The sequence below is a fragment of the Chelonia mydas genome, chromosome 1 (genome assembly GCF_015237465.2).
Source record: "Chelonia mydas isolate rCheMyd1 chromosome 1, rCheMyd1.pri.v2, whole genome shotgun sequence".
In the NCBI taxonomy this organism is placed as follows: domain Eukaryota; kingdom Metazoa; phylum Chordata; order Testudines; family Cheloniidae; genus Chelonia; species Chelonia mydas.
Window position 1 is genome coordinate 61,224,976 of NC_057849.1, and position 16,371 is coordinate 61,241,346.

Sequence of the window (16,371 nt, forward strand, 5' to 3'; positions counted from 1 at the left end):
AAACTGTATTTCATTCCAGGATAGTAATAATGTCATATTTAAATAAAAGCAGCTGAAATTCTGTTTCATTCAATATTCTTTGAACCTCACCTTTTCTTTCCAGCAAATATATTTACATGTATATTATCCGAATTTTCCATGGAATTAACTCTTAAAGACACACATTTCAAAGTGTGGCACTAGATATGCATTAATTGACACTCTTGCCTATCATGAAAAGAAGAGCAAGTATACTTGATATATTTCAGCTATCCCAGTATAAACAATTCAGGAGGTGGATATTGGGCTGACTCAATGACTTCTGAGTAACTGGTATGCACTACGGAAGGGAATACCTTGGTTTGAATCCTTTCTTTGATTTCTTGATCTTCATGTCAGCAATGGGTTAGAGAGTTGTGAGGGGCTGACAAGGGTTGAGCCCTGTGTTAGTCAGCATCAAGAAGGAAAGCCTTGCAGAAGGCCTAGATGAAGCTTCATTGCCAGACAGAGATGAGGTATATGGGCAAAGATGGGGCAAGTTATATGCACAAACTCAAGACGTTAACAATGACATACATTTGACCTAAACGTCTGCACACAAGTTCCAGATTCTATGACCTGACCCCATTTCTCCCATCATGGATGGGGTCCTATGTCTGTGCATGTATACACATATGCGTGCTTACAGATATGCAAGAGAAAAGTGGTTACCGCACAGGTGCCAGTGGCTATGGGAGATTAAAGATCTCCAGAAATAAAGACTGAAAAGTAGGATACCATTGTGGAAAGAAACTTTCACTATGAACAGGAAAAGGGCACTTCTACTACAGGAAAAAATGGTTTTCAGAAAGATAGATGGCTATAATAAACCCTCCTATGAGCAGCTTTAATTTCTGCTTAAGATAATTGTATGGGATTGAATTTTCTAGTATTCATTAGTAGAGTGATTGGAGCTGACACAGTGGCTCTGTGGGCATAGTATTGCTGGCAATCACAGATTCTTATGAACATATAATCATTTGCCTTGGCATGTCCAGGCTTATGGAGATAAATAATTATAATTAACAATAACCAAAAAAGGTGAGCAATGCCAACTCACTGGACTCAAGAAAAATAATTATGCTATGAACAGTCATACTTAATATTTCATTGTGTTTTAACGAATAAATGCTTAGGTTGTGGTGCAGTTCAGCCATTGTGCATCATATTAACCAGTAGAAAATATGTGGGGGTTTTCCTGTAGTGAAAAGATGTATTTTTCAGTAGGTTTGTTTTGTTTATTTTTAGACAAAAAACAGAGATTTCTGTGATTCTCCCTCCCCTGCTATTTTAATTGATTTGAATTGGTCTCTTATTATTGTCTTGGACGGATCATTCACATTCATAATATCATTAACCGTTTTTCTAATACATCACATACAAAGTGCAAATTCAGTGGTATAAATCAAATACAGTGGCCATCCAAAGCCATCACTAGTGTAGCTCTCTTGACTTCAGCAGAGTTACACCAGGGTTGAATTTGTCCCAGTATGTAGTTGATCCAGCCTGTTCCCTATGAAGAATCACCCAATAACAAAACTAGATTTTACCATTTTCTTTTTCCAACATTAGACTTTAAAATCAATGTTTTGAATCTCCTCTCACTTATGCTAGTGTCAACTAAGAGTAACTATTCAAAACCAATGAACTTACTCTAGTATAAAACTTGTCTGAGAGGAGAATTAGACTCTGCTTGTTGACTGTTCACCCTTTTCTATTAGTCAGGATCCTCACCCTCCTTTGCTGTAGATTTCAGGTTTTTTGTTTTTGTTTTTTGTTTTTTTGCTTTAATATGTCATTCCTGACCCAACTTTTTTTCTTCTCTTATCTATTTACATGGTCTATTCTACAGAGAATATAAAAAAAAAAATCTTTATACTGCAAAGGGACACCTTTGTTCAGTAAGCAAACTTTGACATGTTCCTCACTGTTAAATCCTTGTCTATCTGCAGCATAGTAAAAGTATATAATTTTCATGAAGGGTAGGACAGTGCAAGAATGAGCAAAAGATGAATGATTCAATCTCTATTCAATTTAAGAGCACCGCATTCAAATAAACCTTTAAGAAAACTAATAATAGACTAAGGGTTCTAGTCAGCCCTTATATAAAAAAGCTTGCCTCCCAGTGAATTCAGGTGCTGGAATTTTTTACTAAATGTTCTCACTACTACAGTTAAAGTTACAATTTCAGCAATCCTCTGAAACCATTTCATCTGCTTAATCAAGTACTATCATTCTCCTTGGGCAAAAATAACTTCGCATCCACGAGCATTTAGATACTATGGTGATGAGTGCCACATACGTCCCTAACATCTAGATTGATTAGAATGAAAAGGCTATATTTGTGGGATCTTTCATGTCAATACTTAAGTTTATTGAGATGAAATAGACTTAAGTATTAGTTTGTGTCTTGTCAATACTTAAGTCTATTGAGATAAAGAGGGGTGAATTCCAGCCCCATGTTAAGAACAGGGAGGTGCAAGAGTCCTCATCTGTCAGGTGTAGTCTGAAGCCTGATCAAGTTTAAGTTTCAAAGTGGCACTACGCTAATGCCAGGCTCTTGGGGACTGTGGATTTGTGCACTATGGAGCAGATGGTGAAACGTCTGGCAGCGAGGTGTTTGCTTTGGGAACCATGGTCAGGTCTTCAAGCCAGCCACGAATTTGTTGCAAATTACAAATTGCACTAATCACTGCATGTTTTGGTGGATTCAGGTTTGTTTCTTAAGGATATACAGTGCAGCTTAATAGTGCCTCAGTACAAAGTACATTGTTGCATTTTAGACTTAAATTTACTTCTTTTACCCACAGGCCTATTGATTTTCTCACTGTTCATTTCCCTAATTTATTGATGTCAGAAATTCTTTATCTTAAAACCGTGGCCACACTGTGCATCAGTGGCAAAGCCAGGCTTATTACTCAGGGACTCCTGACTCCCAGCCATGTACTCATTCCTCCAGACCATGCTGCAATGCAGAGACACAGCATTCTGAGCAAACACAGCCTAACTCAGAGCAGTGTTGTACCGAGACATCACATTTTATGGGCTTGAGGCATTAAGACCCTGCTCACATGAGCAGGAGGTTGTACAGGTTACATTCCCTACGCCTCCAGGGACAGGGCAAACTGCAGTACTGTCCTCCACCAGCAGAGAGGAATTTTTAAACTGCTGCTGAGGTTCCATCAGAAACTTGCCACTGAAGTCTACGCAGGAGATATATTGAACTAGCACAGATGGCTTGGCTTTGTCTCATTCCTGGCCAGCCATGCCCACTCTGTGGGGCTGCCTGAAGTCTTCAGGCCCCATGGCAGAGTTAAGAGTCTTGGTCACCTTGTTGTATTCTCCATCCCTCTCAGATTGGACCCACAGCATGGGACTGATGGTGAACTCCAAGAGACACCGCCCAGGGAATCTGACCCACAGTTTGCAGCCATTTCTTTAGAGCCCTGTTTTCCACAAGTCAAGCTTTAGATGTAAACATTGACTTATTTGCATTGTGTATTTTGGAGCTTTAAGGGAAATAGAAGTTTGCTGAGGTAAAACTGAGAGATTGCTAAAAAATTGGCAACTGACTTCATTAATACATTTGAAAGTCAAGGTGCAGTTATTGAAGCATTAATTCAGAAAAATGGCACCCTGCACAGGAGGCTAGAGAATAGAGGAAAAATTTTAGAACAATTGGAATTTATGGATGGTTGGTCTCCCGCCTGCTGGCATTGGGAGCAGAGACTCAAAAGTAAAAGTCTCAGAAGTAATTTTAAGAATTATTGAAGTGAAGCTGCATCCTGCAGAGATAACAAAAAAGTTTGCTGTATCCCTAGGAGATATCAATACTTTTCCTTTAAGGGAAACAGGTGCTATGCTGTTCCAAAGACAACAGATCGTGATTATGTGCTATTAATTCTATTGACTGCAACTCCAATGAGGGAGAGAGTTTTTCAGGCAGCCATAAAAGTGAAAAGACACTTACCTTCAAAAGGCCACTGGATGGATGGTCCTGTGTAAGGTGACCAGGTGTCCGGTTGTTGAAAAAGGACCATGGTGGCTCCAGTCAGCACCACCAACTGGACCGTTAAAGGTCTGGTCGGTGGCGCGGCAACGCTAAGGCAGGCTAGTCCCTACCAGTACGGGGGCACCGCACTGCGCCCCGGAAGCAGCCGGTGGGTCTGGCTCCTAAGCAGAGGGCCAGAGGGCTCCATGCACTGCCCCCACCCTGAGCACCGGCTCTGCACTGCCCAGTAGGAGCTGGGGGCGGTGCCTGCAGGCGAGAGAAGCGCAAGTGGAGCCTCCTCCCCCCCGCATCTGTACTGGAGCTGCTGGCTACTTCCGGTGTGCTCAACGTGGTGTCAGGATAGGCAGGCAGCCTGCCTTTGCCCCCTCTGCCGCACCACTGACCGGGAGCCGCACCCCAACCTCCTGCCCCAGCCCTCAGCCCCCCAAACCTGGAGCCCCCTCCTTAACCCCAAAACCCTCATCCCTGGCCCCAGCCCAGAGCCCTCACCCCTTACACCCCAACCTCCTATCCCAGCCCTCAGCCCCCCCCAAACCTGGAGTCCCCTCCTGCACTTCAAACCCTTCATCCCTAGCTGCATCCCCATCCCAGAGCCCTTACACATCCCCTCACCCCAACAGCCAGCCCTGAGCCCCCTCCAACCTAGAGCCCCCTCCTGCACCCCAAACCCGTCAACCCCCAGCCCTACCCCAGAGCCCGCACCCCCATCCCAGAGCCCCCTCCCACACCCAGAACCCTCATCCCCAGCCCCAGCCCCATCCCAGAGCCCTCACCCCTTCCCACACCCAAAGCCCCTGTGAAAGTGGGTGAGGGTGGGTGAGAGCAAGCCACTGAGGGAGGGGGAATGTAGTGAGCAGGGGCGGGACCTCAGGGAAGGGGTGGGGCAGGGGTGGGGCTGGGGTGTTCGGTTTTGTGCGATTAGAAAGTTGGCAACCGTAGTCCTGTGGTTAAGGCATTTGACCTGGACTCAGGAAATCTGGGTGATATTCCATCTCTGCCACAAAATACCTGTGTGATCTCAGACAAATCACTTATCACTCTGTGTCTCAGTGCCCCATCTTTAAAATGGGGGTAATAGTGCTTCCTTTCGTCTACCCATTGTCTGTCTCGCCATTTAGATTGTAAGTTGTTTGATGTAAGGATTGTCTCTGACTATATTTATATGTACAGTAAGGACCTTGGGCCTCTAGGAACTACTGCAATAAAAGTAATAAAAAGTTGTGTCTCCCTTGTACTTGACATATGCATGACATATAGTTGTACATGTAGGACAGGCAGTTTCATGCACAACAGCAAATTAAGCAACTATAAATTGTGTATGTAATTATGTGTTTGGGGTACATAGTTTATGCACATAATATAGATACAACTTTCCAAAGTCAGTGCAGTTTTGGCCTCTAGGATGGGATTTTCAAAACCACCTATGTGACTTAGTCAGTGTTTGAAAATCACACCCTATGCAAATAATACTACACCCGGGATAAAATTAGGCTTCTCCATAAATCTCACAAATTGCAGGCTTGATCTCTACTTGGATGAGAAATCTTCAAGGAAAGCCCCTCAAAATGCAGAAGTGACCTGGCTGATGCTGATTCTTCTTGCCATGATTCAATCTTCTCTTGCCATTTCTCAGGCCTTGTCTGTATCCACAGTCGCACAAGTTTAACAAAAGGTCTGATTTTAAGTTGATTTAGTTAAACGGGTGCAAAATGTTGAGTAGATAAACTGGTGCAATTGTGAATATTAACAAGACCTAAATCTCTTAGGCGTGACATTTTGGAACTTATTCCTGCTCTTACTTTATTTTTCCTACTTCCCCCTCTCAAAACCTCTTGCTTTTTCCCTCTTCATTCTACTTCTAATGACTGGATGTTTCTCCCTTCATTTTCTTGTAAATCAGATATTTTGGTTTTACTTGAGACCATCAATTTTTGACTTGTTTGTTTTATTATTGCTTGTTGGTTTCCTTGCTTTCCACTGTTAGGTCAAATGTTAGAGTAATAGTATTGTTTTCATAAAATCTATCTTTTTCTTTCTTTATATCTTTTGACAAAGACCATGTAAATGTTCTCATTTATTACCCTTAGATGAATGGGTCGGTGCCCTTTTTTCTTCACATAAATCAATAAAATTTCTATGTAATCAACAACCCAAACTTACAAGCAACCCTAAATAATAAATTAATATGCATCTGAGGAGGAAGATAGAATTTAGTAAAAAAACCCTGCCTCTTTCACTCTACCAAGGGGTTTTGACAAGCAACAGCACAGAAAACAATATTTGAAATATAAAGGACTAAATTGTAGGAACATCAGGGTAATCCCCAAGTTCTCGGGGGATAGGGGACAAGGGAAATTTATACCCCTTTATGCTCTTGGAGCAAGGCAAAGGTACTTTATTATAGATGAGGATCTATCCCACAAAAAGCGTATATCAAAACAGCTTTCTCTTGAGGGGAAAAAGTCTGGACACAATTTCCAATAGAGACTTTGTGCTCCAGGGGACCATCAGAGATGATCACAAGAGAGCAAGACAAGATATTCACTCCCTCCATCAGGTAATAAGTCTGTATATGTATTTTTCCCAGCATGCCAGTTGGGAGCTGAGCTCAGTCCACTCATCAGGCAGACCAAAACCTGGGCTTTCTAACAGGATTTTGTACACTGATATATATTGCATTTTTCCACAGCATTTACAAAAACAAGCCCTGACTCAGGAAGGTCTCTAAGCACACGTCTAACTTGAAGCATGTGAGCAGTCCCATTAACTTCAATAGAACCGTTCCCATGCTTAGAGTTAGGCCTGAATATGTATTTTGCTGCATCAGGGCCAGAGGAGATTGCCAAACCTGCATGTTTTTTGTTTGTTTTTTGATAAAACATAACAAATGTCCTGTTCCATGTATCAGGTATGTTCCTCTGCAACATTAACATTTCCTCAGCCCAGGACCAGAGCCACATTCTGCTATAGTACAACACATCAATGAAGGGGTTAATAGCCATACTTTTGTTTCTAAAAGAAAACATAACTTTCAAAAATATTTACCTAATAAGGATTTGGAGAAAATGACCAGTTAACTGAAATCTGCAATGTGGTAAAGTCTGTGGTGCTTTGATGCCTTTCAACTGCCAGAAAGGTTATTATCTAGATTACGTTTTATTATGTTTTCTGGGTATTTCATACTGATAAGGTTTGATGCAGGATCATTACATATGAGAATAGATTTAATCCTGTTGTTTAGGAAGCTTTAAGGACACTGAGGGATTATTTATGTAATAAGATGCAAAATTGCTATGGAAAATGCTATAGCAACCTAACATCTTCACAAAACCAAGCAGCCACTTATGACAGCAATCTAAATTTGCATTTATTTTAGTGTCATTTTATTGACAACCTTAGTGTCTAATTTTGACAGCATGTTAAAATAAATTTTCAGATTGTGCTGGAGCAAAATTAACAGCACATTGCTGGAATGAAAAGAGTTCATATAATTTCCTGAGCCAATATTAGGATATTTCACTTTTTGCAAAATTGCATTCAAAAATAGTAGAAAAGAGATTTTGTGGGTGTCCCAAATAAACGAAAATCATTTATGTCTTTTCATGAATTCTCTTTTAAGGTTTTTCTGTTAATTTTTTAGTAAAGCCATAGTTGGTGCAAGTTAAAAGTAACAAGAGAACATTTTTACAGGAGTAAATGTCAAATTAAAATGTTTTTATTTGCTTTATATCTTCATGAACATATTTTCTAAAAAGAAATGGTTTTGTTCTCAGAATTTATTTCAAATCCTATACCTTTTACTGCAACTTTCACAGCTCAGGATACAAGCCATAATTTTTCATTAGGTTTAATATAGCAGGGCAACATATTTGAATACATAGAGTTACAGTCTGGCACTGAAATGCCCTATTTAAACAGCAGGAGCTCACCTTCTGAAAACACAAAATAAGCAGTAGATGTAGCCTTGTTGGAAGTAGAAAGACACAGAATGAGCCGTGTCCTGCTCTCATTGCAGTTAATAACAAAACTCCCATTCTCTTCGATGGGAGCAGAAGCAGGCTGTGTGTATTGATTTTTTTCCATACCCCTCCATTAAGAATCTTGAAATGCAACCGTAACGTTGTTGAAGTGGGATGTTGGCAGCAAAATCAATAAGAGACAATAGTGGAACATATGCTGTTTTCAGCTTCCTCCCAACCTGATACAGCCTTTATTAGCATCATTTTCCCAATTACACTCTCCCCTCTGTGGAAAGTGATCTTTGTTAGAACACTTTGTCCGATATAAAGCTTTTGTGCCTCGGCCCCTAACTGCATTTACACTTTACTAGAATAAGACCTATTTCTAAAAGTAAAAAAGTTGGGCTTTGGCCATGTCAGGGTTCTTTCCCCACTCTGAACTCTGGGGTACAGATGTGGGGACCCGCATGAAAGACCCCACCCCCTGGTTATTCTTACCAGCATAGGTTAAAACTTCCCCAAGGCACAGATTCCTTTCTTGCCGTGGGATCGCTGCCACCACCAAGTGATTTAACAAACAATCAGGGAAAGGACCACTTGGAGTTCTATTCCCCCCAAAATATTCCCCCAAGCCTACACCCCTTTCCTGGGGAAGACTTGAGCATATATCCTCACCAACTGGTTACAAAGGGACTACAGACTCAAACCCCTGGGTCTTAGAACAATGGAAAAATCAGTCAGGATCTTAAAAAGAAGGATTTTATTTAAAGAGAAAAAGGAAAAAAGAATCACCTCTGTAAACTTAGGCTGGTAGTTAACCTTACAGAGTAACAGAAAATTCAAAGAGCACAGAGGAACCCCCTCTAGCCTTAGTTTCAAAGTTACAACAAAACAGGGATAAACCTCCATCTAGCAAAGGGAAAATTCACAAGTTGAGAAAACAAAGATAAACTAAAGAAGAAAAGGAGTACTTGTGGCACCTTAGAGACTAACAAATTTATTTGAGCATAAGCTTTCGTGAACTACAGCTCAGTTCATCGGCATCCGATGAAGCTCACGAAAGCTTATGCTCAAATAAATGTGTTAGTCTCTAAGGTGCCACAAGTACGCCTTTTCTTTTTGCGAATACAGACTAACACGGCTGCTACTCTGAAACCTGTCAAAGATAAACTAATACGCCTTGCCTGGCTGTTACTTACAAGTTTGAAATAAGAGAGACTTGTTTAGAAAGATTTGGAGAACATGGATTGATGTCCAGTCCCTCTTAGTCCCAAGAGCAAACGGCCACAGAAACAAAGAACCCAAAACAAAATCTCTCCCCCTGCACCAGATTTGAAAGTATCTTTTGTCCCCATTGGTTCCTTTGGTCAGATGCCAACCAGGTTACTTGAGCTTCTTAACCCCTTACAGGTAAGGAGGAATTTAGGCTACCCCCATGGTTATGACAGGCTCTGAATTGCATATGCCACAAATCACAGGCATCTTTGGCATCATTAGGAGTAGTTCCATTTGACTTTCAGTTTTCTAATTATTGTGTTACTATTTTGTTAACGATCCTTTTAATATTTTTAATTTAAACTAAGGTCTAGGACTTTGGTTTTCTTCTTTATTAGTCTGCACTGCATGCTTTGTTGAGCTTGAGAATCCTTTCTAACTCAAGATCTGCAGCTGTCAGAGAGCCTTACAAATACTTCTCAAGGTGGAGATTTGGAAGCTAGCTGACTGAAGTTTAAATCTGCAATATATACAGCTCTCACCCATGAAACCCCTGGTAATCTGTAGCATAGCATGGAAAGTAAATGGAATTGTTCTAAGTCTCCAAGCACAGATTTTAAACTCAAAGCTACAGACCGGGGAAGGGCACTGTTGGATCATGAGACATGCAAGGCCAACTAAGATCTCCAAAGTGTTTGAAGGCTTATCTCTTCAAAGACTGCAGATTCCATCTCCCTATACATTCATCTGGCCTGCAGTTTGAGAAATGCTAGAATTCCAAGAGTTAAGAACTTAGCAAGCATGGCTAGGGTTCAGAACTGGGTGACATTTGAAATTCCCAAGTCTTAGTGTTGCTGTTGTTTGTTTTGATGAATGAACTTCAGATATTTTGGATTCTGAGGTGTTTCAAGATTCCCGGTTCTTTAGTGTTGGCTTGAAGACTGTCCATAGAAAAATCCATGTCTACTAAAGCCTCACGTACATTTCAAATCATATCTGGGACCTATACATTGAAGTATTTGGTTTTTAAAGCCAAATAGCAAAGAGGTAAAATGCTGCTTCAAGGTGAGTGATGGTTTTTTAAATTACTGTTGCATAGTGAAGAGGAGGAGGGAAAAGCTCTGTTGGAAGTCAAATCACAACTTCAGGAACTGGACATACTGTTTTACTCTTCGTCCCGACTAGTTTATACATATGGTTCAAAGAACTCTATTCCTATGGTATTTTTCTTATTCCTAAAGAGGTTAAGATTTTCCTCTGTTAAAAGAAAGGTATTGCTGGAAGCTTTGACAACACACATTCTGGAGGTTCAGATTAGGGCTTTGAACCGCTGTAAAATTCTTCCTTTTTCATGAAAGAATAGCTGATTATTTTTTAATTTATTTATTTAGTGTTCCATAAATTTGGTGCATTGCAATTTTTAAATCATATACGCAGTGGTTTCTAACATGTTTTTCAAGCACCTCTGTGATTTTTGCATTGCTTTTAGAGTTGCCAAGTGTCCATCTTAAACAATGGCTTGGGAAGATCTCCATGTTTGCAGGCCTCGGCCAGTTGCTACTTCAGCTCAGTTGTTTCTGAGCTGGTCTTTTTCTATGTTCACTATATGGCTGCTTTGGCCTCTTGGATTTTTCTGAGCTCCGAGAGGTGATTTTTCTGAGCTCCCACTTCTTAATAGATGAGGGGAATGTGGGAAATGGTGTTAAATCCTCTATTCTGTTATATTATCCGCCAGTCATTGTTCTCATCACATTTTATTCAGTGTTTTCAAGATATGCTGTGGTAATGCTTGATCCTGCTAGCTTCTGAGCATTGCTGAAAGAATCATGGAGGACCAAAGAGCTAGCACTCAGCTTTTGCTTGACATCTGTATGTGCAGTGTTGCTTCTGCAATGTGGACAAATGTGCCTGGTGCTCAACAGAGTCAGCAAACCTCTGCACCCAGGCTGAACAGAGAGTGAGGAAGAGGGAAAGTGGGCATGATGGGGTGGAGGCGGGATGTAGTAAGGGTGAAGGCGTGTAAGAGTAATCCAGGAATGCAAGTTATGTGCATGGTTAACATTGCTGGGATTTTCAGTTATTCCAACTGCCTGCCAGGAGCTGGTTCACTCAAGTGCACTGAGGGGCTGCACTTAAGGAAAAAATGGAGGGTGGGAAAGTCAGGAGGGCCAGACAGCTGACTGAGGAGTTTCAGAACGTGCCTCTGAAATGGTCTGTCTTGTAGCCAGCTGCTCCGTGTTAGTGATTATAATGAGTACAATAGTTTTGCTGGGTCATCAACCTGCAGCACCACTCTCTTCTCTTAAAAAAAGAAAAGGAGTACTTATGGCACCTTAGAGACTAACAAATTTATTTGAGCATAAGCTTTTGTGAGTTACAGCTCACTTCATCGGATGCTGTAGCTCACGAAAGCTTATGCTCAAATAAATGTGTTAGTCTCTAAGGTGCCACAAGTACTCCTTTTCTTTTTGCGAATACAGACTAACACGGCTGCTACTCTGAAACCTCTCTTCTCTTAGTTCAGCTTGTTGGATCAGTCGTAACTAAGCACCATATTCGACAAGCCTCCTAGTGGCTCACAACTCGCTGCTCTCTCACAACTCTCATGACTACAAGACTGAGTTCTTGGGAGGGACTATTCAGTATTTTGTATTGTCTTTTTGGGTTCGGGAGGATAACGGTAGGCTTTATGTACTGGAATTTCTTGGCTCTCTGTATTGATATATGGAGCTCAGTACAATATTTTTTTCCTCTGTTTGGATCTAGTGAATTTTGAAGGGCCCAATTTTCATACTTGAATGCATGTATTTCGGCATCAAAATCTGGATTTGCATGTTGTACTATTTTTAGGTAAATTGGCTAATAAAACTAAACGGGAGAGGTTAAATATCATGCAGGCCAGAAGTAGAAGGCACTTGACTGTGGTTCCTGAACCTTGGCTTCGGTGTATTGAAGGGAGTGCCACTGAGAGTATGTGGAATGAGAAGACTATAATGAGTATGTGCAGAAAGGCTGAGAAGATCTGGGCTTCCAGCAGCAGCCAAGCAGGAAACCTTATAGAAGTCTTGTTCTGATGTTAACTCTTCTTGGCTTCTTACTCTTTGAAAGGCTCGCTAAGGTCTCCATTCCCTCCAAGGGTCTCCAGTCTCTCTGGGGCTCCACTCTTTACAAGTTTGTAGCCACTTTTTATTTCTCAATCGTTTGCAAAATATGACTTTTCAGATACCCTTAAACTTTGAAGGGGAGTGGTTATCTTTGTTTGTAGGCCCTCAAAGTGCAAAAAATGGGAATGGAATTGAGCGCCGGAGTGTGTGCGGGGCAGGGGAGGGCTTTGCTTGCAGCAGCAAGCTTTTCCCTGGACAGCTTCCCTGGAATGACTTTTTCAATTTACCAGCAAAAGCTCTAGAACTACTTTGTGAGCATGACAATCATCCCTGTGCTGAACAATTCAAGAAACTGAAAGATGCATTTGAGCATCTGTTCAAAATATTTCAAAAGGACAAAAAATATTCAGGTTTTTTGTAGACCCGTTTTCACCTGAATCCAAACTAGAATGGACAAATTTCAGTTTCATTAATTGACTTAAATATCACTCCAGTCAAATTCAAGGTCGTGAAGTAAGCTCGGTGAATGAATGTAAATGCCTGCTATTTGAGACATACCAGAATTTTGCAAGAAGGCTGTTTGTGCTTCCCTTTATGTGAACAGACCTTTTCTACTAGGAATCAGAACAAGTTAAAACACTACAGTCACCCAATAGACTCACACCAAACCTGCATTCTCTAAGGTGTATGGCCAGATAAAGATGGATATCGTGAAGTTGGTTTCAGAGCAACAGTGACAGTCTTCCTGGGTTTACGCCTTCTCCTGCAGCTCCCAAGCCACATGTTGTGTTTCAATGGATCTGAACTTGCCCCCAGTTCATGTCCAAGGAATAGGATCTGGTCGTTTTTATTTTGTAAAACAAAGTGTACATAAGAATATTTCTTTAACTCCGATTAAAATTAGGAGCAGTATTTAAGCTCCTGAGAAGTTTCCAATGGCAGCCCTTACTACTGCAGAATGTTTGAACAAACCAGATTATATTATTGGTATGTCTTACCAATTGTTGCCCCTCTACATTTATTTAAGCTGTATATTTTGAGACGGGGCAAGAGATGTCAAGGGCTGTACAGTGCTCGCTAGTGTGGTCAGGAGCTCTTGTTTTACATCTGTTTCAAAAGGCAGCACCTCCGATGACAAAGTACCACTAACACCATATAGGCACATTGGTTCAATACTGACTCAGGAAAGAGTGTTGTCTACTGAATCACCAGTGCCATTTAACAGATTCCAGTAACACGAGCTTGTCTTACAATGAACTCACTTCTTCCCTTCTCAGACCAAACAGCTTCTTATTCATTTTCACTATTAGAGGAATATAGTGATTTTTTTCAAAACATTGAATATAGGCAGAAGTCTGCTTCATCACTGGCATCTTTAATTCAAGCAAGGTCACTTCATAAATTTGTCTAAATAGCTCTTTCTCAATTAGAAAAGAGGCAGAACTGTTCAAGGGTATTTAGTGTTTGATTAATAGCACTTAACTGGTGCTTTAAGCACTTGCAGAAGTTTTTCAAGCATATACTTTTAAGAATAAAACATTACCATCTGAAGACTTAACCTTATCAGAAACTGAAAACAAATCATTCCAAGCAGCGGGGCGGGAGACGGGACTCTTTTTCATTAATTTTTTTGGAAATGATATAAGTTACAGGGTATAAGGGCTCCAAAGAGATGTGGCAAGTAGTTTAGGCCCCAAATTTGACTTATTTTTAAATTGTAATGACTAGATGATGAGTGCCTTCCAAATTCTAAAGGTACATTTTAAAAATTCAATGTAATATTGCTGAAAAAAAAACAACAAGACAATAATTATTTATGGGACATAGGGGAATGGGAAGAATCTTCAATTAAAAGGATACAGCTGAGGGGAGAAGAAGGAAACACCTGGAAATACTGGGGAGTTGGGGTTTACAAATGAACAAAGGGATAGGACCAGTGGATCAAGAGCTGAAGGAGGCTGGCAGGGAGGGACAGAGAAGGGGCAGTAGAGTGGAGAAGAAAAGGAGGGGCAGAAAGCAATGGCTAAATGATGAAAGAGTGTTGAAGGAACAAGGAGAAAGTGAATAGGGGAAAGGGGAGAAAAGTAAGAGGGTCAAAATGAGGAAAGGAGATGACAATGAGAAGAAAAAAGGTGCAAGGGGGAAGGGAAGGAGAGAGCAGACATGTTGCATAGTGTCCCCGATAAAACTCCTCTATCCTAAAACATTTTGAAGAGTGAAATAACGCAGGACAGCAAAGAGTACAGATAGTCTAAATTACAAAGAAATAGTGGTTCAAAGAGATTGTATGAATAAATTAAAGCATTCAGTTATCAGGGCATTAACACAAGGAGAGAGAAGCTTAGAGGCAACAATACAATCAGTATGTTCTAGGTGTCAGGGAAGGACAGAGCGATGGTTAGAAGCAATGAGAAGGGCAGTTCTGAACTGATGGATCCTAAAAAAAAGAACAAGAGCTTATGCTCGAGGATAGGGTGATGTGGTCACACTTGATAGGGGTAAGAAGGCAGATGAAAACACTCTGGGCACACAAAGATGGGACTCAGAGGCTAAAAGGAAGGAGATGCAATAGTCTAAACAAGAGTAGCTAGAATGAGGATTGAGCAGTGTTGCAGCCAGTTGTATGTACATACCATGTGGTAGCGGTGGTGACTTGCAGACATGGGAGGCAAGGAAAGCAAAAGTCAGTGTTGATGCCAAGGTTATGGAAGGTAAAGCAAAGAGGAGATCTGAGTTGAGAGACATATTTTGGAGAAGGTATTGTTTGAGGATGCGCTCTTTGTCCGAATGAAGCACTTCCACCTTTGAGATAATTGGATGAAGGAGGTTAAGACGAAGCCATAGTTTACCTGATCAAGACAGGCTGAGAGAATGAACGAGCAAAGAAAGCTTAATAAAGGTGGTGGACAGCTGAGTGTTATCAGAATAAGTGTATAGGAAAAACAAAAAATAAACAACTGAGGAGAGGTGGGAATAAAAACAGAGATTAATAAACGCTATCTTGCAAGCCCAAGTTAAGTACAGTAGTTGTGACTCACTTGGTCTATGGTAGAAATGCTGGGGGAAAAGAGAAGCAAAAAGGAAGGATGTCAAATTCCTCTTGGAACTAAAAAACTTCTGGGTAGTAATGACTATTACCAAGTCTAGGGAGAGACCCTGGTATTATCATCAATTCCTCCCAGCCTCCCATTATATGTGGAATTTAAAATCTGCAGCACATAAATTCAGTTCTTCCTTTGGTTTTTCCTCTCAGTCTGTCTCAGTATTGCCAAGCCCAGATCTTCAAAAATCACATCTGAGCCCCCCAAATATAACGAAATTGGCTTAAAAATCATAATTACCCCCAAAAAGGTGTTTTTTATTTGCCTTCTGGCATTTGAGCATTTAGTACTTGGGTCACTGCAGCCTTGGAGTCTTGAAACATAAAACTGAGATTCTCACATAATCACTTGCCTCCAGGAGCTGGAGCTTTAAAAACAGCAAATATCATGAGTCTCATGATAAAATCCCAAAAGTTGGCAACACTGACTCTCATTTCATTCTGAATCTACTGCAGTGCCAGTGTTTGCCAACAGCTTCTTGCCAAGGTTTTGTTATTAGACCCGAATGAACCATAAGCGTCCTCTTTTCTTCCCCTTACTCCTCTACACCCTCCCTGTCTTTGCAGATAACTGCATCCAGTTTTGAAATATTTCAGTAACAGATTCCTCATTCAAAAAAATAGTCTTAAATAAATTACTGAAATTACCGGTACATCACAGTTGTAGTACGTCTAGAAAAAGACAGAACAATGTTGTTTAGAGTCTGCTAAGTAGCTGTAGAAAAAATTTCAATAGGCAAAGAAAATGTTTCTTCAGACTAATGCTTTGGTCTCTCAACCCTTATGTCTGCCTATAATGGAATGGGATGGGTAAAACTGATGTTAGAGGAGGGTGGATTTAAAAAAAATTACTAGTTATCCTGCTATGTGTTGCTTATTCAATCCCTAACTCCTCTGCGAATAGAAAGTCCTAAAATAATTCCCATGAGGAACTACTTTGAACATCTGCTATCACCATAGATG

General features: G+C 40.7%; 1 protein-coding gene across 3 annotated transcripts in view; it reads left to right on the top strand.

The window, feature by feature from the left end:
* ENOX1 (ecto-NOX disulfide-thiol exchanger 1) overlaps nucleotides 1-16,371 on the top strand; it is a 509,484-nt gene that overhangs the window by 422,536 nt on the left and 70,577 nt on the right. The window lies entirely within an intron of this gene.